A 25,464-nucleotide genomic window follows, 5' to 3' on the forward strand; every position below is an offset into this window, starting at 1 on the left:
TCTTCTCTTTCCCATTGTGCGTGGTAGTGAAAAGTCTTTGTACTTCCACTCCAATTTGGAAATGCTCCTCCACCGTAAGGCGAGAGAGTATATCTGCCCATATCCCTCGAGGTAAGATGTCAATCATCTACACACACACCCCATCACTCAAGTTAGTTAGAATGATAATACCAAGATTCAAACTCAATTTTATATCCTCAAATCAATATGTGTTATATCAAAATCAAATTTTTATAACCGCAGAAGACCAAAAAGATACATAGTGTTTCTTAGTAGGGAGATACATAAATACGAAAGGGTCCAATGAACCAATTTTTGGTTCTTATAAATGAGGTTCTACCCCTATACTTATTCAAATCTCGGATGTCAAAGTGTAGCAGTTCAACTTGTCATTAAAATTCACGTCTTTCTTTTTGTACCATTCTTCCCCTCGTGATACATTCTTGGGTGATAATCCAGTAAAGCAATTCACATGAGCATGTCGTTCGTTTACATCATTTATGTAGAAGTATCTCGAGTTCACTACTATTGGTTGTGCTCAGGCATAGTCGCCAATGCACCTTGGTTTCTCGTAGTCATCAATGGTAATGGTGACATTGTGAGGGTCGTATTTGAGGATAGGTCCATAGACTCTATTGAACCAATCATGGGGTACATAATAGAAATGGTTGCCACCATTCGACTTCTTCCATACTCTGATTATGACCTTCTCACAAAAGCCATATCTTTGGTTTAATATAAGGGCCTTCTTTCTAAGTATGAGTTCACGACTCGGTATGTCCAAAAGAGAGCATAAGTTAAGGTAAAGAACATATCCTTGCACTTTAACATCGCCTTCTTGGATATTTTCCTTCACCCAAAGCTGTGGATTGGTCATAAACCTATCAGGCACTTGTGTTTGATGTTCAGGCTGAGCTTCAACATACAACTCCCATGCTACGTAAGTGTTGGGTAATCTCTAGTCCCCTTTGAAACTCGAATCACTTCAATTCCCCAATGGAAACTGAATCCAACCGCATAATTGAAAAAGACTCTTTGTGCAAAGTCACTCGAGAGGAGACAATTAAGAAGATCCATCTAAAATAAGACAATGAGAGAGAGAAAACCTAGTACACATGTGAACCAAAACTGAGTCTACGCTTCTTTTTATTTATCAAAATTTGATTTTTATGATTTCATTACAATATTATGGGTGTCTTGGAGCTAATTCTCTAAATATTCTTTTAACTCTCATAACAGGGTATTCTCTCAGACCTCCCACACGAAAACGTGGTTTGTAGTTATATTCCAACTTTTCTTTTCCTATGCTAGCTGCAAGAGCTTTAAACTTCTTAGCGACTTCGGCAGTTCTTAACATTTGGGAACGCATCGCCAAGTAGTAGAACATGTCTTCTAGGCCTAGCCATATTCTGAGTTGAAGTAGTATGAGGTTGACAAACCAATCTCTTGGACTGTCGTCAATATAGATGAAGAATTGACGGAAGGGTTCTTGGTGACGGATAAGGTAACTATGGTCAACACTCTTCCAACAAGTTGTGCTTCCTGGCATGCCAAAGATTTTGGTCCCAATTTCTAAGTAAAAGAGTTTTCGTTCATTCTTGGACAATCGTATCACCATATTATTGAACACTATGGTCAAAACCTCATTCCTATGGCTAAAGCATTCAGACGTCACACTGGGAGCCATTTGTTACTACAAAACAAACATTCAAAGAAAATTACAAAGACATTGTTTGAACTCTTCAACCATAACTCAAACCAAACACTCCCACTCAAGAAGACAAGTCAAACAAGTACAACCAACCAATGTCACTTATAGATGCATTATGAATACAATATCTTTTCTCAAACAACATGCATGAATGTGTGCATGATGCATAACTAACCCGACTTATCCCCATAACCTTAAGAATTGGCTCTGATACCAGGTGAGAGATACCCCTCCCCAAGGTTCTATGCACATAATATACAATTTACACTTTTATACAATTTTCAATATACATTAGAGTTGCGAAAGCATTTGCAGGGGAGGAGTTCTCAACATCCGACCAAGCATGGAGTTTAGGCATTAGCCAGACGGCATCCAGAGGTACCTAGAGACTATTGCTACCCCTGAATGGGTGTTATGAATGAAAGCGTAATCAAGAAAAATATAACATTGTGGAGGGTGTGTACACTGTGTTGCGGGATGAGAGAGAGAGAGAGAGAGAGAGAGAGAGAGAGAGAGAGAGAGAGAGAGAGAGAGAGAGAGAGAGAGAGAGAGAATATAGTGGAGGGTGAAATAGAGTGCACAAAGACATGAGAAGATGACAACAAAGAATCTTTAAATGCCCATCTAAATGGAACAGGCAACCATGTATTAATGCAATGAAAAAATCAAGGTATACCATAACATCAAAAAGTTTATGACAAAACAACTAGCAAAGCACCAGACCCTGGTGTAGGGATTGACCGGTCCACCCATCCACTTCCTCTCTACTGCGGACAAAGAGAATTTCACTTCGCTGAGAGCGAGCTAGAGCACCTCCAACCTACCTGAGCTAGACATAAGCTGAGGCCGCTTCGCCTCCCTCTATGAACCCGAGCTTTGAAAGGATACCAAGTACCAATAGGTGGTAGGGTATCAACACCAATTATACCAGTTTAGGTGCCACGCCTCTTCGATGCCCAGCATCGGGTGTTTAGGCAAAGCCAAGGCAAAATCCACGACACTTTAGCCGTGTAGGTCATTCAACCCCCGACGCACTAACTGTGTAGATGAGCCTAACAAAAAGAAGAAGACCTATGCAACACCCACTATCCAACAAAGCCCCAGGTCAACGACTCTTTAGTCTAAGGCTAAGCGATGTAGGTGATCCTAGTCTTATAGTGACACTGCTATGAGAAACATAACACATGAGCCCAATCACAATAGCACTTCCCATATGTACAAACAATCTTTTCCAAGTAGTTAGACTGTATAAGGTCTCTACCCTTACATGGCTGCCATAAACCATCCAAATCACTTCATGATCCAATCCCAAAACCATAAACCATTATCCGATCACATCATACGGGTGAGCACTCCACCCAACTCGGGTGAGGCACGACCAATCCTACATAACCACTTTAGAATATAACACAACTGCAAAAATTTCGGCAGCATAACCATATCCAGAAAAAAAACCATGAGCCATACCAGCTTACACCATAGAATATCAACCATAATCCATAAGGGAATCTCAGCCCTTGAACATGAATCATAATCACATTGAACCAACTCCCACACTTGGAGTTTGACACATCCCCTGCAATCAATCAGAGTCTACACACATGTGACCCTTAAGACGTGATTCTTCTGTGCATAAAAAGAGTCCGATCAGAAACTAACCATGATATAAAAATCTAATTGATCACATCTAACCATGCAAAGGTGATACATCACATCTGCACTTCACCTCCCTAGCACATAGAGCTAGTTTACCTAGGAAGGTGGAAAGAAATCACAACCATGCATCTGAGGAATCCACATCAATCCATGAGTTCCCATACATGATATGATAACATTCCATCACCATAAACATGATGCAAAACAGCTCCGACCTTTAGGTCAACCATAAACCATAACTTCACATATATGCAAAAAACAACTTTTGGCATTTTCGAGAGCATGCAAAACATGCAATTGAAAGTATTTGACCTCAAACCAATGCATAAATCTTAGCTCCATAATCTAGACTATCACTCTATCACATCACTTCACCCATATGGTACTCATACAACAAACGGTAACCCCAAAAGAAAACCACTTCATATCTGCCTATCCGGTTAGGGATGTTTAACCATATACTCCCACATAAGTTTATGGCCATCTAATAATTGAAATCAACTCACCAAAACAAACCATAAAAGATATCACAACAGATCGGTCAACTCACGACGTTATATGGTACCTCCCCTTGGTAGCACCCCTATGCATGTAGGTAAAACCGGTTATAGAGTGTTTAATAACTCGCATTCCCGAGGTGATAACGGAGATCTAAATTCATTTATCATCATGTTTCATCAAGATTTTCAATTGGTTAAGTGGGTTTGCCCATCCGGTGAATCTATATAGTCGTTCTCCAAGGAGCCTCGAGTCCAAAAATTTGGTTTGTGCAGTGGATAATAAGCTGTTTTTTGACCATATCTCTTAGCTCGTGCGTGTTTTTCACATGACACCATAGAGAGAAAATGTTCTAAATGATGTGTTTTATCTATGATACAAAGGGTTCGGGCTGATTCATAGCGATTTGTGATTTATGACAAAAATAACGTTCCTACCGTGAAACAAAAAGCGCTTTTTATGCACGCATGTGACCATAAACGCATCATGTGCGTAAATCAGCGTATTAAACATGATGAAATAATCATGGGGCAACTTTGTACATACTCGGTTGATCCATAATTGCACTCGTATGTGAAAAAACAATCACCAAGAGGGTGACTACTCAGAAAAACGAGTTTTACCAAACACCGAGCAAGCTTTTCCGAGCAAACAAAAAACCGAGCGATTATGACATAAATTAAATGCAAAAAGAGAAACATAAAATTCCACACCAAAAATGCATAGCAACACAAAAAATGAATATAAATGAATATTGATAATATAGAGGAACATGAGGCACAACATTGATGTGCTCTGAAGACACTATCTACACATGAGGTGAGAAGGTCTCTCCTATAAAGCCACCCAAAAAACGGCACTACTTTGAGGATATATATTGTTAAAGAACATGTAGTAGACATTCAACACAGGCATGTGAACTATGCTCTATAGATGTAAGGATAGATATAGGGGTAGAGCTATTAGGTGGTGAATATGCTTCCTTAAGAGATGCAACAAAACCATCCTTTGATGTAGACTTGTGTACCTCTTGACATTGATCAATATTAAATCAGTGACTATGAACAAAATATTTGAATGTGAGTGGGATACATCAATGCTTCTTAAATAGAGGTCAACTGGCCATAATCTCATGCCATTTCTTTCATTGCCTACTTGTGTTGTAAAGTAGCCCTACCTTATTTGATACACTATAATCAAGTATGTATGTAGTACATATTTTAGAAAATACGGATTAGTCAAAATCTTTTGAAGATAGCCAATAGGAGATACGTCCGAGAAAAGGTGCGGAAGGACCTCCCTCTCTCCCTCTCTCCCTCTCTCTCTACGGCCATCATTCTTCCTCAACCATCCTTGCATTTTTAGAACTCTCTCTCTCTCTCTCTCTCTCTCTCTCTCTCTCTCTCTCTCTCTCTCTCTCTCTCTCTCTCTCTCCATCCACGAAGATTCATCTCCCTACATTTTCAAGAGACAACTCTTTCTCTCAATAGGATTTCTTTAGGTCTTGCAGCTAGCACCCATCTCTCTCCTTACGTCTCCATCACTAGCTTCCATCTCTCTCTTTCTCTCTCTCTCTCTCTCTCTCTAGCCATGATTGAGGTTCTAATCCCTCTAATCTTAGAATGGAGGGTAACCCCTTTTCGGTCCTTCACTATGTTCACCTCATCTGTGATCCTTCCCAGCAGCTCCATTTTCAATAGCTAATTTATGTTCTCTACTACATAACCATGGCTTTGGCTAGGGGGGATGCATGCAATGTTAGGATGTATTGAGCTCTCTCTCTCTCTCTCTCTCTCTCTCTCTCTCTATATATATATATATATATATATATATATATATATATATATACGAAGAGAGAGGACATCTTTTACCAACAATAATGAATTCACAATTGATTTGAAGCGTCTACATAGTTGCAAAGGTGAAGCCGCTCCAAAAGAAAACCATGTCAAAGACTTTGATGTCTCCATGAAATCCACATTACGAAGATCCACATTTCCATGCCAATAATGAACACTACATATAATCTATTGAGCAAAGTAATTGGCAACTACAATATCCTACTCTAGGAATTCCAGACTTTCCATTGACCATTCTGTGACCGGTGATGTCCTAAATGGGAAACCCTCATTTGCAAGATGGCTTGGTTTTGTTTGTCAACGGCTAGCAAAATAGGCTACCAAGATAGTGGTAGGCAATGATACCCATGCCGCAAATAAGGCAACTTTGGACACTAGAGACTGCGCCATTGCTACAAAGAGATTTCCTAATGCTAGAAAAGACCCAAGCCAGTGGAGAACCCTCTCTCTCTCAATTTGCATAAAATAGTGATTTAAAAGTCCCTGAAAACAGCACGCGGCGCCGCGTGCTGATTTGGGGGGGTTTTTGTTTCCTTCAGGCTATGCGATCAGCCTAGGAGGACTGTGTGGTGGTGGCAATAGGCCTCCAAGGCCCTCAATTAGAAGAGAAGTGTTGGCAATATTGACTCTAGGAGCAGCTCTACTAGTGTACTGTCCACCACGTCACTGCTGTCCGTTTCGGGATCTTTGACGAGAAATGGGTATTGCTTATCCACTGCCAACTTTGTCTTACTCATTCCGTCCTCACCAACCTCTCCACACTGTTAAGAGCCAATTTTGCATCCTTTTCTGCACCATATTATATCCTCCCCTGCAATGCCCAAAACAACTCCTCCACCCACAAGCCTGGCAGATTCGCTACCGCTAACTGCTTCTACATCATCGGTATGCCGTTATACAAATGCTAATCAAATCCTTGTTCATCAAAGGAGGCCAAATGTTGCACTTGTAATCACCTATAAGCTTTTTGAATGCAAACTCCAAGATGTCCACCCGCGGTGGTAGTCCCATCTTCAACGCTATCCTGTAGACCTCATCTGGGAAGAAAATGAGGCTATCCTCCTGAGGAGCTCGCTTTTGGGAGAAGCAGGCTACCAAACTATTGACGTCGGTGCTTCAATGGGAACGCAAGTGCAAAATGGGTGAAATATAGAGAAAAGGATAGAATTGCAGAGGATGATTATGTAGAAATAAGACGCGCATTAGGGAGATCAATCCTAGGGCCCATTGCTAGATCAGGAGTGGTTTCTGAGAGGACACAGTGGCCATATTATTGAGCGGCCAAGACAAGGCAAACGCAGGTGGAGACGAGGCTAGGAGTGGCGAGGAATAATTAGCTAAGGGACTGACCAGCCAGGAGGTCGAGACGCATGCAGAGCATGGTAGGCTTGGCGATCGTTAACCTTGAAGTCATCTGGGAGTTTGCACTAAAGGTCTGAATAATGAAGAGGCACATGCCCTCAAACAGTAAGAGGGCGCGGATGAGGTAGAAATCCACAAGGCGGCAAGCAGAGGAGAATCCATCAAGCAGGCGTAGTGCTGCAGCACCACAGTGGCCTGAGGCAGCTAGGAGAGGGTGCAGCTGATGTAGCCCAAAAGATTGATCTAAAAGTCCCTCAAAACACCACGCGGCGCCGCGTGTTGATTTTTGGGGGTTTTAACTCCAGAAATGACTCCTGCAATGCCATCTTGGTCTCGTCAAAGCAATTATGATACAAAGTGCCACCAAGGAGGATCGGCAAATAGAGACCCCTTTTTAGCTCTCCTTTGTTGCACAAAACAAGACTACTTTAATTCATTATTTCAACATGGCATGGTGGTAGGAGCACGGAGATCACACCTCTCTTGCATAGTGAAAATCCCCCATACATCATGCCTCTCCTGCGCGGTGAAAATCCCCCATTGTCGGTAGAGCATTAACAGACAATGATGTCTACACTCCAAAGTAGCAACAAAAGCACCAATGATGCAACAAGATAGACAGGGGCCCCAAAGTCAATGCACTCTACATAGCGACCCTTCTTAAGGTAGCGCACCAAATAACTTGCAGGGAATTGTGAGTCCGCCTTCATAGTCGTCTCGACGCCGCCTTCTTGCCTCACACCCCTTCTTCGTCTCCATTGCATGTTGCATCATTAAAGAGGGGAAAATTAGTTTTAATATCTCTCTCTCTCTCTCTCTCTCTCTCTCTCTCTCTCTCTCTCCCCCCCCCCCCCCCCCCCCGCTTTGCTAGGTCTATCCCTCGTCACACAGTCAATCCCAATCGAGTCATACTACCCACAATCCTCAAGCCACACCCCAATATTTTGGCTACCTTCACCAAGCCAAACAAAAGATTAGTTTTAGATTTCAATGACATTATATATGGCACAATATATCCATGGCATGCCTGCCCGCATGTTGATATCTTTTGTGGATGGACTAGCTAGTAGCACATCCAACATGGAACCTAGATACTATCAAGCCTACAATTTTATAGCTTAAGAAGGGTCACTATGCAAGGTGTATTGGCTTTGCGGCCCCTGTCTATCTTGCCGCAGTTTTATAATACCTAGTTGTTGTCAAGGTACTTGAGCTTGCTAGTAATGCGGCACAGGATAACAAGAAGAGTAGGATTATTCCTCATCACATACAAATCACCATCAGGAATGATGAAGAGCTTGGGAAACTTCTGACCGGAGTTACCATAGCCAATGGTGATACCTCTCAATAGCCAATGGTGGTACCTCTCAATATTCACAAAATCCTTTTACCTAAGAAATCTGTAGAAAAACTTGACAAAAGGAGAAGTCTTCAAAAGCTTCAATGTCCCCATCAAAAGAGTAGGCCGTGACAATATTTGGATTAAGATATAGGCCACAGTTAGCTTTTAAGATTTTATTTTGTACAAATTTTAAAATGCAACACACAATTACTCAATAAAAAAGAGAGAGAGACAGAGAAGGGGAAAATTTTGAATGGATGCAAGAGGCATATGCTATGGTGATGATCGAGCTAACTGTTGATGAACCCTGCACTTCTTCAAAGTTGTTGCATAGAAACATGCATACGGATGAAATTGACACTACCTCAGGAGACGAAGATTGTCACTGCAAGCATGAAGACCATGATTGGCCGGAGAGGATGTGGATGACTCCACAACAACTAGTCCTGCACTTGAGTGTTTTGAAGACACCCTCACTAAAGAGGATCAAGAGCATGAGGTCTTTGTCACAAGAAAATTCCACCAAGGTTGAAGGAAATACTTTATATTTGTCTCACTAAATTTTCTTCATTCCAACTTATTTTCTTCATGTGTGTGTGTGTGTGTGTGTGTGTGTGTGTGTGTGAGAGAGAGAGAGAGAGAGAGAGAGAGAGAGAGAGAGAGAGAGAGAGAGAGAGAGAGAGAGAGAGAGAGAGAGAGAGAGAGAGAATATATATCTCTTTCTATGTGAGCAATGCTTATAGCTATTACCATGTACCCACATGATCCTCAACTTCTTGGAACTTGGTATTATTGTGAATAATAAATTTTGAGTTCAAGACTCATAGGATAGATATTTCAAATCTCTTGGATGTGTGTGGGTGCATGTGTGCATGCATTTCAAAGCTCTTGGATGTGTGTGGGTGCATGTGTGCATGCATGTGTACATGTGTGCTTGTGATAAGAAGAGGAAATTGGATTAACATGTCTATCACCCACGTGTGGTAGATTAGTTATCTCTCATTCCTTTGGAATAATAGAACTCGAGCTCAAGAAATTTTAAATAGAACTCTTAGGTCTTTTGGGATTGTTCAGCCTACAACGTTAAACCTTCTTTTCTCTAGAACTCTTTTTCTATAAGCATAGTATACGAAACTTGCATTTTTTTGTTACTTATGGCCAATCAAAAGTGCACTATTAGAGCATCTTTTGCAAGTCCTCTAGTGTCCCAGAGACACACATCCACACACACACACACACACACACAGAGAGAGAGAGAGAGAGAGAGAGAGAGAGAGAGAGAGAGAGAGAGAGAGAGAGAGAGAGAGAGAGAGAACGAACATCTACAAGTACAAAAAGAAGAGCTTTTCCTTGTGCCTCTAGAGTTGTGTAAATTTAGCTATATGAAATAAATTTGTTTGTGTAATTGTAGCAATTTGCATGTGTCTAAGTGTTGCCAAAATATACATAAAGTGTACGGTGTGATGTGAATTGTTTTCTGAGATTGGTTGGTATTGCTCGGATTTTGTTTTGCTCGAAAACGTTTGCTCGGTCTCCGGAACTCCCCAGAAAAACGAGAGAGAGAGAGAGAGAGAGAGAGAGAGAGAGAGAGAGAGAGAGAGAGAGAGAGAGAGAGAGAGAGAGAGAGAGAGAGAGAGAGATGATGGCTATGGAGTTTAGAGCTTCTCACCGTGCTTTAGAATCGATTAGGGACTGTCGAAAGGCTTCTTGCTTTGCCGTCAGAGAGCGGTGTTGAACTACGTAGAGGTATCTGCCACGAAAGCTTCCGGAGAGCACGTACATCGTGAAATGAGAGAGAAAATAATAAGCAAGTAGAGAGAGAATGTCCTTCTTCTTCTTCTCGAGAGGAGCTTATGGAGATGGTGATGAAGAGCTTATACCACTCTGTATAATAGATACGTATAGCCTTGAGGTAGTAGAAGCAATAGACAACACTGAAAACTGAGCACTAACCGGTAAGTTATAGGCAAGTGCAGCAGGCTATAGTGTGTCCCAAGCAGAAAGATGGCGCTAGTTCTCAGCCTGGAATAGCCCTTAGCTTTTGGAAAAAATCTCTAGTCTTTTCTAAAAACATGGCATAGCTTTTGGTGGTCAACTCTCGCACTTACCATTCAATTTTTACAGCAAAATTGACCATCCGAGCAGTATCTGGCCAACTAATGGAAATCGTAGCTAGACTATGCCACACCATAATATCCCGACATAATTATGACTTTCCCGTACTGCCCCGGCATATTTACGGTACCGCTTTTTATAAAAATATTTTCCATAAAAATCCCATATGGTCCCGTTTTTGCTCCGGGTGATCATTTTTAAATCCGACGGAGACTAAAATTAATATTTTTACATTTAGGTCATCATAAAAACGCACATTGCTTTTCAAAAACGCCGAAAAGCACTAAAAGTTAAAAATAACGTAAAAAGTAAAAAAAAAATTCTAAAATTGAACCACATGTTCCCCTCATCCACTGGAATAAGAAAGCAGACTCGCTTTTCACTAAAAAGCACTAAAAATCCCGAAAAGCTGTTATAAATAGCGGAAAAAGCACTCAAAAAGCATATTTTTAGAAAATCGAACCATAGCTTCCCCGGAACTCGTAGATTAAGGATCCGACCTTGCATTTTGCAAAAAAGCACCTAAAAGCATAAAAGTCATGAAAAAGCTAAAAATAGTGGTTTTTCCCAAAACTGAACCAAATGTCCGTCTAACATACTGGAACATGGAAACGACCTTGCTTTTTACTTTAGAACCTTCCAATACTGACAATTAAACATCTTAAATCAAAATTTGGCAAAATAGATATTGAAAGCTATTTTTCTTAGTTTTAGAAGAGAACAAAAAATTGGGGATCTTACACAAAACTCTTGGAAACGTGACAGCTTGCAAAACCCCCCAAGAGGTATTGAAGCAAAGTTTCCTGAGTGGGCGCTCAGGGCAAAGAGAGTACATTTTGAGGGCGAAAAAAAGGGAGGTCCCAAAATGATGGCTCCATCTATGGTTAAGGACATCGAGATGACACTCGAGAATGATCAAAACCCTCCTTCGACCCCTGCTCAAGGTCAAGGAGGGTGTCATTCATCCTTTGTTGGGGCTGGTAGCTCTAATCCTACCGCAAGCTCTGCTAACATAAGCAAAAATGAAGCATGGACTAGAGGAGAACCTGCACCAAGTGGCCCTCCTTTGCATCAGGCATTTGTTGATAACCAATGGCTGCTTGAATTCCATCTTAAGTGGACGCAAGAATTTGTTGCATGTGGAATTCCTTTTAATGTCATTCGAAATCAGTATTGTCTATTGCAGCCTCAAGTGGTAGCTGTGAAAGAATTGGTCTTCGTTTGCTTTCGTGCCAAAAAACAAAATCGATTAAGTGCTAAACAAGCTACGAACTTAGTGTATGTATATTGTAACATGCGACTCATGCATAAGCCAGCAAAGTTAGTCACACTTGCCACAAAAGAAAGCTTCGATCACTTTCAAACACACAAAGCAATTACAAATGAGCTCAAATCTGATGATGAAATGGAATGGAATCTGGAAGATATTGATCCAGAATGTTGAGATGTTGAAGAAATTGATGACATGGTGCCTGTGATTGAGGGGACGAATGAGATATAAAGTTTGTACTATATTCTCAATTAATTTTGTAATGTGAAATTTGTGTGGAGTTTAGCTTCACAATCACCTGCGCTCTCTCTCTCTCTCATTGTCTCTCTTTCTCTCCATCTTCTTTCTATCATTGCTAGAAAGAGGTAGGGAGAAAGAACAAAACTTACACAATTGCAACAACATCCGACATGTTCATTTGTTCCAACAAATAGAGATTTACATATCAAAAAGAGGTTTTAGATTGAAGATACAAAAAGAGCTTGATATTGTTTGGGAAATTTAATTTAAATCATGGGCTAGATCCCCTAAATGATCAGATACACAAAATTTTGAATTATCGAAAGAATCACTTGGACCCTCATTGCTTATCTCTTCTTTGATAACATCCCATACTCTTGCCTGGTACCATGCCAACTTTCTTTCTAGCTTTGCTATATGAGCGCGCAGCATGGCTCGGGTACTTGCCCAATCCACGCCCTTGGTTGTGAGCTACTCAATGACTACGGTTTCTTCGGGCAAATTTGTGTAACCTCTCTTGCGAGGAGGATCTTCTTGATTGGCTTCCTGTGCATGAATCTTCTCAGTTGGACATCCTTTTTCCGATGCCTCCTATAGTGGGAGGATTGTTCTAATCTACTTTGAGCCGCAATACATAATAACAATATCATTGTTGCACAAAGTAAATTGCCACTTGATTATTATTTGGTGGCGATCTGTACACTTGAATAAACTTGAAAGGATATTTCTTGCGAGGACAATGTGTTGCAAATCTGAAACTTTCAAGGTAGCGGAAACCTTGGCATTTCCACTAACTCAAAATAATGTATTGCGTACAAAGTGATTTGGGCATAGCTGTTTGCATTGCTTGTAAATTAGTGATTCTCCTTGAAGTTCTGACTCGTCTTTTTGGGGTGCAGCCAAAGTGCTAAGATCTCCTTGAGCCACCCTAATCTCTTCCTCTTTGTAAATTTTTTGTGCCAATGCATGATTAAGCAAAGGATCATTAGGCTGATGTGCATTCTGATCGGAAGCAATATCTTCCATACCTGAAATGCAAAACAATAAACTTTAATGAGACAAGTCTTAGCACTTATAAAAGAGAGATGGTTTAGAGGATTTCAGCACTCCAACTTGAAATACTATAAAGCCTTCACTTGAAGAACTTTAAATATGTAACTGAAAGTACGATTAAAAATCTAGTTTGAAATATTATGACACATTGCACACCATTAATGACAAAAAATATTGTTACTGGTCTAATTATCAACATGCCTCAAGCCATATTTGGTTACAACATGATAGCCAACATTATGGGCTCCATTCAAACAAAGACTCAAATCCCATATTTTAGGCCTATCGAAGGGTTTGGAGAGTTTTCCACTCGCAAGATGTTTGTTTACATTTCTCAAAACTTCGCGTTTGAGAACCTCAGAGGGCTCTGGAATACACGCAACCAAATGTCTAAGAATCTAAGAGAGACTATATATATCAGATGCCTTGGTGAAAGAAGGAGGATTGGTGGTGAATTTTTCAGGGATAGTCCATGGATAATCTCGCTCGAATTGAGCTCTAGTTTGAGGGGTGAAATTTGTCAGCTTGGGAAATGTTGCCAAAGTGCTTGATGGTGTACTTTGTCCCTAGTCCGCGATTCTAGCATACACTCCTCGCTCACCAAAATGTAGTATAATATTTCTAGTGTGTAGATCATTGTGAATGAAGTCGTGACTATGCACAGATTTCATTGTTTGCAAAAGAGCATTGCAGATTGGCAAAATGTTGTCTATGAACTGCTGTACAATTCTAGATGTGTGTTGAAACTCTTTGATTGCAGACTTGCTTCCATCATGATGACATGCCTGAATCCACTGCTCAAGCTGACCTCCATTCTGAAGCTTGAAGATCAACATAGGCCTTTTGCTATAACGAACAAGAGCACGTGGTAATATCATGCCACGATACTGAACAATAGTAGTAGTTGCTTCCTCTAGCACAATTTGTAATGTCGGATTGCTTTCTATCTGGTCCTTGTAGATCTTTGCCGCATAGATAGGATCCTTGAAGAGAGGATGGTCACTGAAACTTGTTTCGCATTTGAAAAACGTCCTTCACCTAAATGGGGTACTTGCAAGTGAAAGATAGAATGTTCCCCAAGTAAGTGTAGGATAGGAGGACATGTAGTATCATCCAGGTGTACAACTATGGGTTCAACACCTGAAGGAGGAGGCACATCCTCTTCTGTCCTAGGATGTTTTGAAGAGCCTTTGACCTTATCCTTGCTCTTCAATTCTGAATGTAGCTGTGCCACAAGCTGCATTTGCTCTTTGATTCTAGGTTTGGCTTTGATTTTTGGATGAACCATGCTCTCAAAGCTTCTAGTGACCTGGCCTAATAATTGCTTTACTGTGTTATGAATTACTCCATTGGTGCGTAGAGCTAGGGAAAATGACACAAGGAATGCACTGCAGAGTTTCAACCAACACTGTTTCACAAGTTCAATTATGAAATCATCAAACTTTTCCTACAGTGGATCGAATGCCCGACGCAAATGATCATCTGAAGCTCCATAGAGAGACAAAACTAGAGTGTCACAAATGATTTTGCGATGCTGACGCGTTAATTTTGGCTCTACCATGATTGAAGCCTGAAAATACATGAATAAAATATAATTAAGACAAATCTAGAACAAATATAAATAAGAAATATATGATTAAAAATAGTTCTAAACAAAAACATTTTGTGGACAATAATAACAAGCAGTAACGAAAGACCTAAACATTTCATGGACAATAATAACAACAAGTAGTTAGTGAAAGAACTAAACATACATAATTCCTTCCTGTAGTGCGACGAGGTGGTCAACAACAGTCAAAGACAAAAAAACCTATAATACCAATCTCTTTGCATTGTGACGCGGAAGTCAGCAGGCTGTCAGAGATGAAGGATTAATAATACCTAGCCCCTCTCTACAGTGTGACACGGTGGTCAGCAATAACTAGAGACAAGAAATTTATTAAGTCCAATCAACCTGTAGTGCAACGCGATAGTCAACAGTACTCAGGATCGAAGGATGTAAAATATCTATCCCCTCTCTACAGTGCGACACGATGGCCAACAACAACCATAGACGAGAAATTTATTAAATCCAATCTTCCTGTAGTGCAACGCGATGATTATCATTAACCAAGAGCGATGGATTTAAAAACCCTAAACCCCTCCCTGCAGTGCGACACGGTGGTCAAGAACAATCAGAAATGAAAAATCTATTAAATCCAATCTTCTTTTGCTGTGCGACACGATGGTCAACAGCAGTCAAGAATGAAGGATTTGAAAATCCTAAACTCCTCCCTCTAGTGTGTTGAGATGTCGAGCTCTACACCTTGAGCTGGCATCCACTACGGGTCTTGGACAATTACGGAATTTACTCACTGGCGCTTTAGGTGACCAACACGGAGGATCTCTGCCAGTGATTCTACAGCTGGACTACACTTATAGTGCCAGCCTAGTACGCTTCTAGCGAGTTCACACTTAGTGACCGCATGTACATATGTGCTACTTTTCAGCTTTAGCACTTAGTCATTTTGTACTCTCTTTTCTGTGAAGAAGAAGAAGAAGCTTTCCATCTCTGTGTGCTTTGTGCTTGTCTTGTGTAGCTCTCTTGCATCCTCATTCTTTACATAGTGCAACATGGTGGTCAACAATAGATAGAGACAAAGAATCTGTTTTGTTAAATTTGATCTGTCAGTAATGCAATGCAATGGTCAACAACTAGAAAGAAAACATGTAACATAGTTAATCCCTCCTTGCAGTGCAACTAAGTGGTCACAGCAACAACCAGAGACAAAAAATCTAGTTGTACAACCTAAGCTACTCCCTGCAGTACGACACGAAGGTCAACAACAGTCAAGGACAAAGCGTCTAAAGTCTAACCCCCCTTGCATTGTGTCACAAGGATCAACATAGCCAAGGGCGGGTGTCTAAACCTTCAAACTAACACTGAGGTGTGAGAAAAGTTCCACAAAAACAACGCTAGCAAAAACAACCTGCAAACTAACACTGAGGTGCGAGCAAAACTCCACAACAACAGCGTTAACAAATAAATTTCACAAAGAAACATAAAAAAATAGAAGAAGAAATTACCTGACGCGCGAGGGCTATGTCGTTATCAAAGGAAGCTCTCTCTCTCTCTCTCACACTGCTCTCTCTCTCTCTATCACTATCTGAAAATCTCTATCGCAATAGTTCGTTCAAACTGTCGCAATGCTTTTTTTTATAAAGTAAACAGTATTTTGATTGAAATATTGTTTATTAGCAGATACGCATATAATACAGGTATATAATGTATAATACCAAAATATATGTATAATTTTTGTTATACGAGCGTATAAATGCAACTTAGGTATTAATCAATGATGCTTAATAACCAACTTGTAGTAGCTCTACATAATGAGCCTTTGTATATACACTTTATCAATATATAATCAAAATATCTACTTTTGATGTCTACACTCTACTCAATTTATCTCCCTTGTGTAATCAAAATATATTTTCATTAGTATGCTAACACCATGAATGGCTTCAAAAAAATTAAAAGGTGCTCCTAATTCAAAGATTCCACTAAAAAACAAGAAAAACAATGCGTTAATCTATAGCACGTACTGACAGGCAATGACAAAGCACATAGATTTGCAACAATATTACCTAAGAAAGATGAATACAACATTGAGAGAGAGAGATAGAGAGAGAGAGAGAGAGAGAGAGAGAGAGGGAGGCACTAAAGAGAACTTAGAAGAAAATGCTAAAGTAAAAATAAAAGAGTAGAGAAACACCTATTTATATGGATACAAAAGTTCTTTTGACTTTCCATCTTCATTTGACTTTTGAATTTCCACCTTCTTTCATCTTTTGACTTTCCACCTTCATTTGTCTTTCATTTCCTAAACTCACCCTTCACTTATGCACTGAATATGTTTTGAAAGATTTTTTTTGAGATTGGGGAGACCTAATGGTTCTCTTATTAATCCTCCCTATACCCCAACATCCTTTTCCCACTTTATAAGATAGGCTTTATACCTAGGGTTCTCTTGGCCAATGGCCAACTTTACAAGACTGAACTTTTTGTAGACTTTACAACTTAGCATCTCAAATCTTGCATGTCTATAATCAGAGACGACAAATAATTACAAGATATTTTAGAAAAATAATGAAGATATATCAAGATTTTGAACTCATGGAAGAAGGGGTCGACTCAAAGGGTGCCCGTCTGGCTTGACTGCCATCAGACCCTAAACATAACAAATGTAGACTATGAAATTTGGTAATTGGCGTGGCTCCCCTTGAATAAGATATTGGATAATGTGATTACCGAGCATAAGCCATTGGAATAATTGGGGGTGTAGGAGCCACATGAGCATGAGTGGAAACGGGAACATATGATTGATGCACACTTATAGGTACTACTATAGGCTCTACGCTACCAGGTAGCAGTGTAGTACTAACAACCAAGATTAAGGGTGTAACTTTTGTCATGCTCATCATTGGAGCAGGCTACTCTCCAAGAGAATGTTGAGTTAGGTCTGAGAAACTAAAGGTATTTCTTGTGGGCTTAAACTACATTGAGACTCCATGGGAAATAGCATATGGTGGATCCATAGGACTCACCAATGGAGTCTCCATTTATGATAGGGTTGGTTGTTTGGCTTTGGCCGTATCCAAGATTCTCATAAGAACCATCGAAGATTGGTTAATTCCTTTGTTTTGCCTCTCCGACTGGAAAATCCTATGGATGATGTCACACACCATCTGTTGTGCTCCTCTAGACTCATGGCATTAGATGTGGGTTGTACAACATCTAACCAATCCACATGGTATATGTAGCCCATGTATAGGTTGGTTAGAGTTTCAATTTGCAAATCATATTCCCAATTTTCATTGAGAAATATCCCTCCTAGGATTGGTGTGCTAGAGGTTTTCCTTGAAGTGGATGCATTGTGGCTCCTTGTGGTTTGACTCTTAGTGATTGCTAAATCAAGAGAGCTTGATTTCTCAATTGGTATGATTGTTGTCATAGAGGCCTTTGCCTTCATTGCGGGAGATTGTTCTACCATGCATAAGCTTTTGATTTCCTTCTCCCTAGCTACTTGCATATACCGTTTAACTTATTGCACTCCTCAAAGACTCCTACCATCAGGTAATAGAACTTCAAAGGAGGGTGATAGCCTTGTAGGGCCTTTAATAAATGATGTGAAACGTGAATGATGATTCCACTTCTCCATCCCCTTTGTTTACTTCATTAGCTGAAAATTTAAAGCGAGTAGTTCTATGTTTCCATTAGGTGACTAAATACACTTGCACTTGGTTGTGGGGCAAAGATAGACACATTTTGACTTGCACTCTAGTTGGATTTTTTTTAGGATACCCCTCCATCATGTTGTAGTTGGAGGAAGAGTCACTAGCCGCTATATGTGGGTCTTGGATCACACTACCTTGGGTCCCAACCAAAGGACCAAAACCTCATATGGGTGGATAGTGGAGACCCATGTAAATTGAGATGCTCTCTATTTTTCAGGCTCTAACTGTCATAATAATCAATATCTAATTCTCCTAAATGATTTTCTCATGTTGAACTGATCATTTAATATGGGGAAGTGACAGGGGAGAAAAAGCTAGAATATTGGTTAAGCTAGCAGACCGGCCATAAGGATCCAAAGGAGGGAAAATAGGGATCCAAAGGGGGGTCATCTGCAAAAGAGCAATGTGCAACAATGGGCTTAAAAGACCCTACGGTTCAACCCATTAAGACTCCCAAAATGCTAAGGTTCCAAAATTCAAAGGTTGTGTCCAAAGGTCAAACATTAGGGGAATTGGATGCTTTGTGTGTGTCACAAAAAGTATTCATAATCCCTACATAGGAGGGGGCGATCCTTGCAAGTAGGGGATGAGAGAGAAACTCACACACACACACACACACACACTCACAAGCTTCATTTGTACACAAGGGGAAAGAGGGACACATATCAACTCCCTAGCCCAGATGCCCACAAGGTGTACTCAAATCCTTTTGGATGGCCTTGGAGGTGGACCAATGAGAATTAGGCCAGAGTAAATCTAGTTTAATTAATTTAAAAACACTTAATAAAAGAACCAATAGGAATTAATCTCTCTAGAAGACTATTGGACAGTCTCCCAAGGGGACCAATGAGCATTCAGCATCCCAATGGCTTGCATGATTCCTATTTTCCAGGAGGCAAAGGGGGTCCAATGAGAGTTTAGTTGAATTAAATAATTACCTAAAGCTCTCACAAAAGGGGAAAGAGGGACACATGTCAGAAGGCTATCACTTATGCTGCTTAATTTCCATTGGCTGAGGCTAGGGAGGTCCAATAGGGCTGTAGCATGAGTAATTAGCAAGGGGGGTCAACCAAGAGAGAGAGGGGGCTGACTTTTGGAACGCATTATCACACACACACTCACACAATCTCATGTGTGAAGCAAAGAAGACTCTCTCTGCTTCTCAAGCTTTAATGAAAATCTTACCACCTACTCCAAGCTTGTGAGAAGGGAGGCCTACACCAACAACTCTTGGCTTTGTGATGCAAATCTAACCAAGAGCCAAGCTTCAATGCATGCTCATCTCCTCTACCATGCTAATTACTAAGCTAAGCTATGCTAATATGAGTGATTATGTGAGGAGATGTACATCTTTCTCGTAAGAATACTCCTTCTTCCTCTCAATCTACTCTCATACCCCGCTAGCTCTCACCATCTTTGAAGGTGTGTGAGGTCTTGGGTCTGAGACCATGAGGGAATTGATGTTGTGTTTGATAAGTGTTTTGCTTAGTGCATGAAGTTTCCATCTTCATTGCACTAGCTAGTATTGAAGGAACACAAAGAATTGTATTGTAAAATGTCTCTCTTGATGGGAGAAACCATAATACAAAGCCTTTTGGAGGGGGGACTGGCTCCATGCAAATCTGGTCCTCAACTATTGTCAATTGCTTAATTTCTCTCTCTTTTGAAGCATTTTTCATGCTATCTAACTAGGTGTTATACTTTTTTTTGCTCTCTCCACCCAAGCACTCTTGTTATTCTCATTAGCAAGCTATTCTAATGAAATGCCCACTATGTTCATGCTATTTTCCGCTACACACAAGTTACTAGGCCATTAAATGTTACACTAACACTTGTCTAGAGTATAAATAAATGTGACTTTAGTGTCTTACAAGCATTGGTAAGTGCCTAAGATGTTTTCCTTTGGTTTTTTGTGTGTTTTTCTTCTTCGTTTTTGTTAGTTGTTTTCTTATTTTCTTCTCTTTTCTGTGATGATCGCAATGCGGACCAGGGCATTCACTAGCTTAGATTGAGCGTCTTGCTTGGGAGATCTCCCAAAGGATTCACTAGTATCTATGAAGGGATGTCACCTACGAGCAACTGTTGAGTCAAAACTCCCCTATATATAGAAATATGCATATCGACCTAACCCCTATCTATGGAGATCATAAAACTTACATAAACCCCTCCATACGAGTTTTTGAGTGTTTCCAAAACCCCCCTATTTTATGTGTACTAACCCTATTATCTTGTTGAACAAAAAATGAACAGTCCTTGACTAAATTTTGCCAACAAATACACATCATTTACTATGCAGGATCTAATATCGCATTACAAACATAAATAAGTCCCAATGTATTGAAATAGAAGATCTTTAAATCGTTGAATGCTCTCTCACTACTAGCATGAAAAACACTCTTTGGAAAAAAAAAAGACAAAGTCTCCCCTAACTAGAGATTATATTTTTAACCCAAAAATGCAAGCCACCTACTCAGTAGGTTCCCAAATGGGATTTAAGGCATTGTAAAAAACATCCATATTTCACATAGTAATATAGAAATATATTTAAATCTTAAAGTTTTTTTTTGAATCAAAAAAACCAAAACATTCATAGGATAACATATTGTCAAAATACTTCATGGATACATGCAATCAATATCCAAAACATTATCTTCTTCATCTCCTAAATAAATTCTTACAAAAGCTACAGGTCCAAATCATCATTGAAGGTTTTTATTTTATTACTCTATTGATTATTCAAATCATGAATTTGAATGTCAATGAGGTATCTCAAAAAGTAGAGAAGATGATTCACTCCTCCTTGATAAATTTGATTGACAAGAAGCCTCATTGACATTCCAGACATATGCATACATCATGATGGCCACCATGGCACTTGTTCAAAATATACAACTTTTATAAAACCATGAGATGAAGCCAAAACTAAAAAAAAAATGTTTCTTTTGTTTTCTCTATGAGGTGAGGAAGACCCCATGCTTTAGGAGAATGTATGATAAATGGAGACCAAACCAGACAACCTAACTCATTGGTTTGAATCTTTGATTATTTTCCCTTATAAACTTGAACAGTGTGGCTAAAAATAGAATGCATGAATAGTAATACTAATTCTATAAGTAGACCAAACTAACTCATTGGTTCAAGCTTAATTATTTCTCCTCATAAAGACATGTACAAAAGTGTCAAAAATAGAGAAGTAGAATGCATTAAGAAATAAGTGGTCATTCCATAATTCATACTTTGAATGTTATGACTTTACAACTAGCAACGAGACACATATACATATGGCATTTTAGCGAGTAATGTCAAGTAAGAAGACTTTTAACTCTGAAGGAGGAGATGCATCTAGATAGAGAGGTGGGCATCCATCTAAACACATCCTTCTTAAAGACAAAACCTATACAAAAGAATAAACTTGCTAAAGAGACCTTGAGAGATCCATGAGCTAGATACAACTTGCTCCTAAGCAGAGCCTCTGGGTGCAACCTAGTAGAAACCCAAACAATGTTTGACCCATCAAATATATATCATTCTAAGCAACGTGTAGGGGATGTTAAGGTACTAAATGACCTGCAACAAAGGATCGTTGGAAGATCTACAAAGATATATACTCACACTCAATTCACATATGAACCTTGTTGTTCTTATCCCTACCATACCCACACCCTACAAGATAGTAGAAAAATAATTGCATGCACATACAATTGAAAGTATGACCTTTTCAAAAGAAAATAAACGATGCATAACTTTGGAGAGAAATCCAACTCACTTGATCATTGGTAACAACTCCTGCATGACTACCTCAGTCTGCTTTAAGATGCCTGCCATAAAACATGCATGTTTGCAATGGAGAGCAAGCCTACTTGCTTCAAGCATTTTTTTCTGACTAGACAGAATACAGCTATAGAAAATCTCAAATAGTCCACCACATGGACGATACATGTATAACCTAAGTTACTAAAACTGTTAATGTAAGCATTAATCAAAACTAAGTACTTGTGACCAGGTGCAGCTTCAAAAATCTAGCTTTCAACCATCACAAAGGTTGACACTAGACGAGCAAGTGCAGTTAGAAACATAACAAAGACATTGTGCTTGGGGTGTCCACTATGTATAAGTCATAAATATCATGTGCGTTTGTTCGAGAGCACTTTTAACAAACCCTATATAACTTATTTTAAGAAAAAAATTTAACCCCTTTGTAAATTTCTAGTAAATTGATAAATCCCTTATTTTAAATAACACACTATCATGGCATCTTCAATGGGTGGTAGTACAATGCCAATAGAGACCCTTTTTTCCACCACAAACTATACACTTTTTGTTCTTTCTTAAGTACACCATGCTTAGGCTAGATACACACCACCCATAAGTGTCCCCAAACCTTGTCCAACCTTGAGAAACTTTAAAAAACAAGGTGAAAAGTGGAGCTTTGCTTTACATTGGCTTTCCATAGTAAATTCTACCTTACTTTCAGAGGAGCATAGAGATGTTGGGAAGGAGTTGGTGTAACTTGAGATTATACTACTCAATCTAGTTGAAAGCTCTCAAACCCATGAATAAAAGATGCAAGGTTTATGGACGTATCTTCAAACAATGATTTTCAATCTAAGATACAATTGCACTTCTACATATCTATCAAACCCATGAACAAAAGATTAATGGACATAGCTCCAAACAATGTGATTTTCAGTCTTAAATACAATTACATGCTATTCTAAGATAAAGAATCTTTCTTCACAAATTAGTGCAAGAAAATTTTCTTGCAATGAGTTACCAAGAGCACACACTTCCCATTCTTAGATTTTCTTTCAATCATCTGAATGCATGTAATCATCCTTTTTCTAAACTCCTCTTTTCTTGACCTATGATGCACAAATGGTATAAGAATCACATTTCAAGAAAAGAAAACACTCAAAATAGATTACAATAGTCCCACATTGTAGCTTTCAACCTGTTAATTAGTTCTCTCTCACTCTATCTTCCCCTATTGTAGCCTATTCTTAATGTCACTAAAGCAAGGAACTTGGCAAGGATTCCACAAAAAAATCTACAATCCCAATAGCAAGAAAGAAGCAGGCTCCCACTACTATTGTAGCAAATAGAATTGGGATTTGTAGCAAATAGAATCAAAATCTTAGCTTTTGCAATCATCCCTGGACATCCCTGGACATACTCATCCATAGCAATGTCCTTGTCGAGTATAGGTTCATTAAAACCCTCTTTCACAAGATTTTGACCATGCACAAAAGCATCATCAAAACGAGGTATACATTCATCCATATCATCTTCTCTCACCACCTTCTTAGACGTTTATCTATCATACATGAATTCATCTTGTCATCTTCATTTTTATCGTAAAGCTCATCATCCAAATGATAGAAAACATCCACATCTAGGCTAGCACTAGAGCCATCCCCAACTCCAATCTTATAAACACTTATATCCCTCAAAGTTCTATTGCCATGCTTGAGCTTGTACAATCATAGGACTTGCAAGAAGTTGACTTGGCATCATAGGCATACACTCTATGACCATTAAGGCCTCTCAAAAGAATGCTTCATCTCTTCAAAAGAGCTTTTAGCACCACAATTTTGACATACTATTAGGAATCTTCTTGCCGTAGCCTCACAATATCAACACTAAAAAATTGGAGACATGCATAGCTTTGCATTTACTAGAAACTCCAATTCCCTTTTCTCATCAACTTCCACTCTTTCTCCTATGCAACCTTCAAAGCATCTTCAAAACTCTTTGGCCATTTCATCTCAAATTTAAGCTTCCAATCAACCCTCAATAGACGAGCACCTTTAGAGCATATTTGAAGGAGCCTCATCTAGTGCACCACACCATCTGATCCAAAATAGGTGAAACCGTCATACATATATGTCAACAATATGAACATCTTGGCCATGCATCACTTGGATATTCTACTTTCTTGTACTGTGTCAAGAAAGCTTGCTTGACTACATCAAAGCTTTAGACCAAAAAATCATAGCACAATACATGGATCTTGAATTCCTCACAATATGAAACCAATCTCAAAATCCTCCCCAAATCTACATGCATTTTCTTGCGAAAGACCATACAAAACTATCGGCATCTTGGTTTACTTCAAGCATACACCATAACCAAGCCTCAAGCTTCTTAGACCACACTGAAGGTGCAACATGCACAACCCTGAGTCAGTCGGGATACCAAAAATACTCGGGGGTGCAATATGTAATGTATAACGTGAGTTCAAAGGAGGAGTTTTGAAATGCAAAAAATTTAGGCAATTTAACAGAGATACATTAAAAAAGGGGTTTTTATATCTAGTTTTGGGAAAAAAATCCTAAAAAAGGGGTCATTTTATTCATTCAGACATGTTAAAAGAGGGGGTTTTTTAATACCTCACGAGTGCACGTTATATAGGGGTACTGAACGGTGAACCCTCCAAGCAAAAATAGGATAGAAGAAGGCTGAATCATGCTAGTTTGAAATCACAAACTTACCTCAAAACTTACCTACTCAAACACATACAAGCACAACAAAGACTATCTCCAGATCTACAACTTAAAGGTAATGCCCACCAAAGCTCTAGGAATGTGAATTGACATCTTGACATGGCATTATAATACTCTCCAACCAAGCAAAGACAGAGACATGCATAACCATGTTCTTCCCATATTCTTTCTTCTTGACCACAATGTCTAAATATACATCCACAAAACTCTTGCTTGAAAATCAAACATGACATTTTTAGACATTATTGATAACACAACCATGCATACATTGTGATGCAGCAACACACATGTTAGGATAATCAAAATTTATTCTACCATTAATTTGCAAAGCTCCTCAAATTTCACACTTTCATAGGCCAAGTTCAAAGCTTCCTACTTTTGGCATCATCAAAAGTCACAACAACAACAACAACAACAACCTTGCCACAATTTTGCCTCTTCATGGCGTATGCATCACAACTTCAAAGTATACTAGCCTTGGCCTGTAAAACAAAAAAAGTATGGTCCTTGTTTGTATGGCATGGGAAGCAGTTGCAATCACCAAATGTGAATGAAATCACTAGTAAGAACATTTGAAG

At 39.4% G+C, this 25,464-nt stretch overlaps 1 pseudogene; it reads right to left on the bottom strand.

The window, feature by feature from the left end:
* Window positions 1–6,272: 6,272 nt before the first annotated feature.
* Window positions 6,273–14,394, bottom strand: LOC147459845 (uncharacterized; annotated as a pseudogene).
* Between the last annotated feature and the right edge of the window lie 11,070 nt (window positions 14,395–25,464).

This window comes from Adiantum capillus-veneris, chromosome 4, assembly GCF_014529385.1.
Source record: "Adiantum capillus-veneris isolate H3 chromosome 4, ASM1452938v2, whole genome shotgun sequence".
NCBI lineage: Eukaryota > Viridiplantae > Streptophyta > Polypodiopsida > Polypodiales > Pteridaceae > Adiantum > Adiantum capillus-veneris.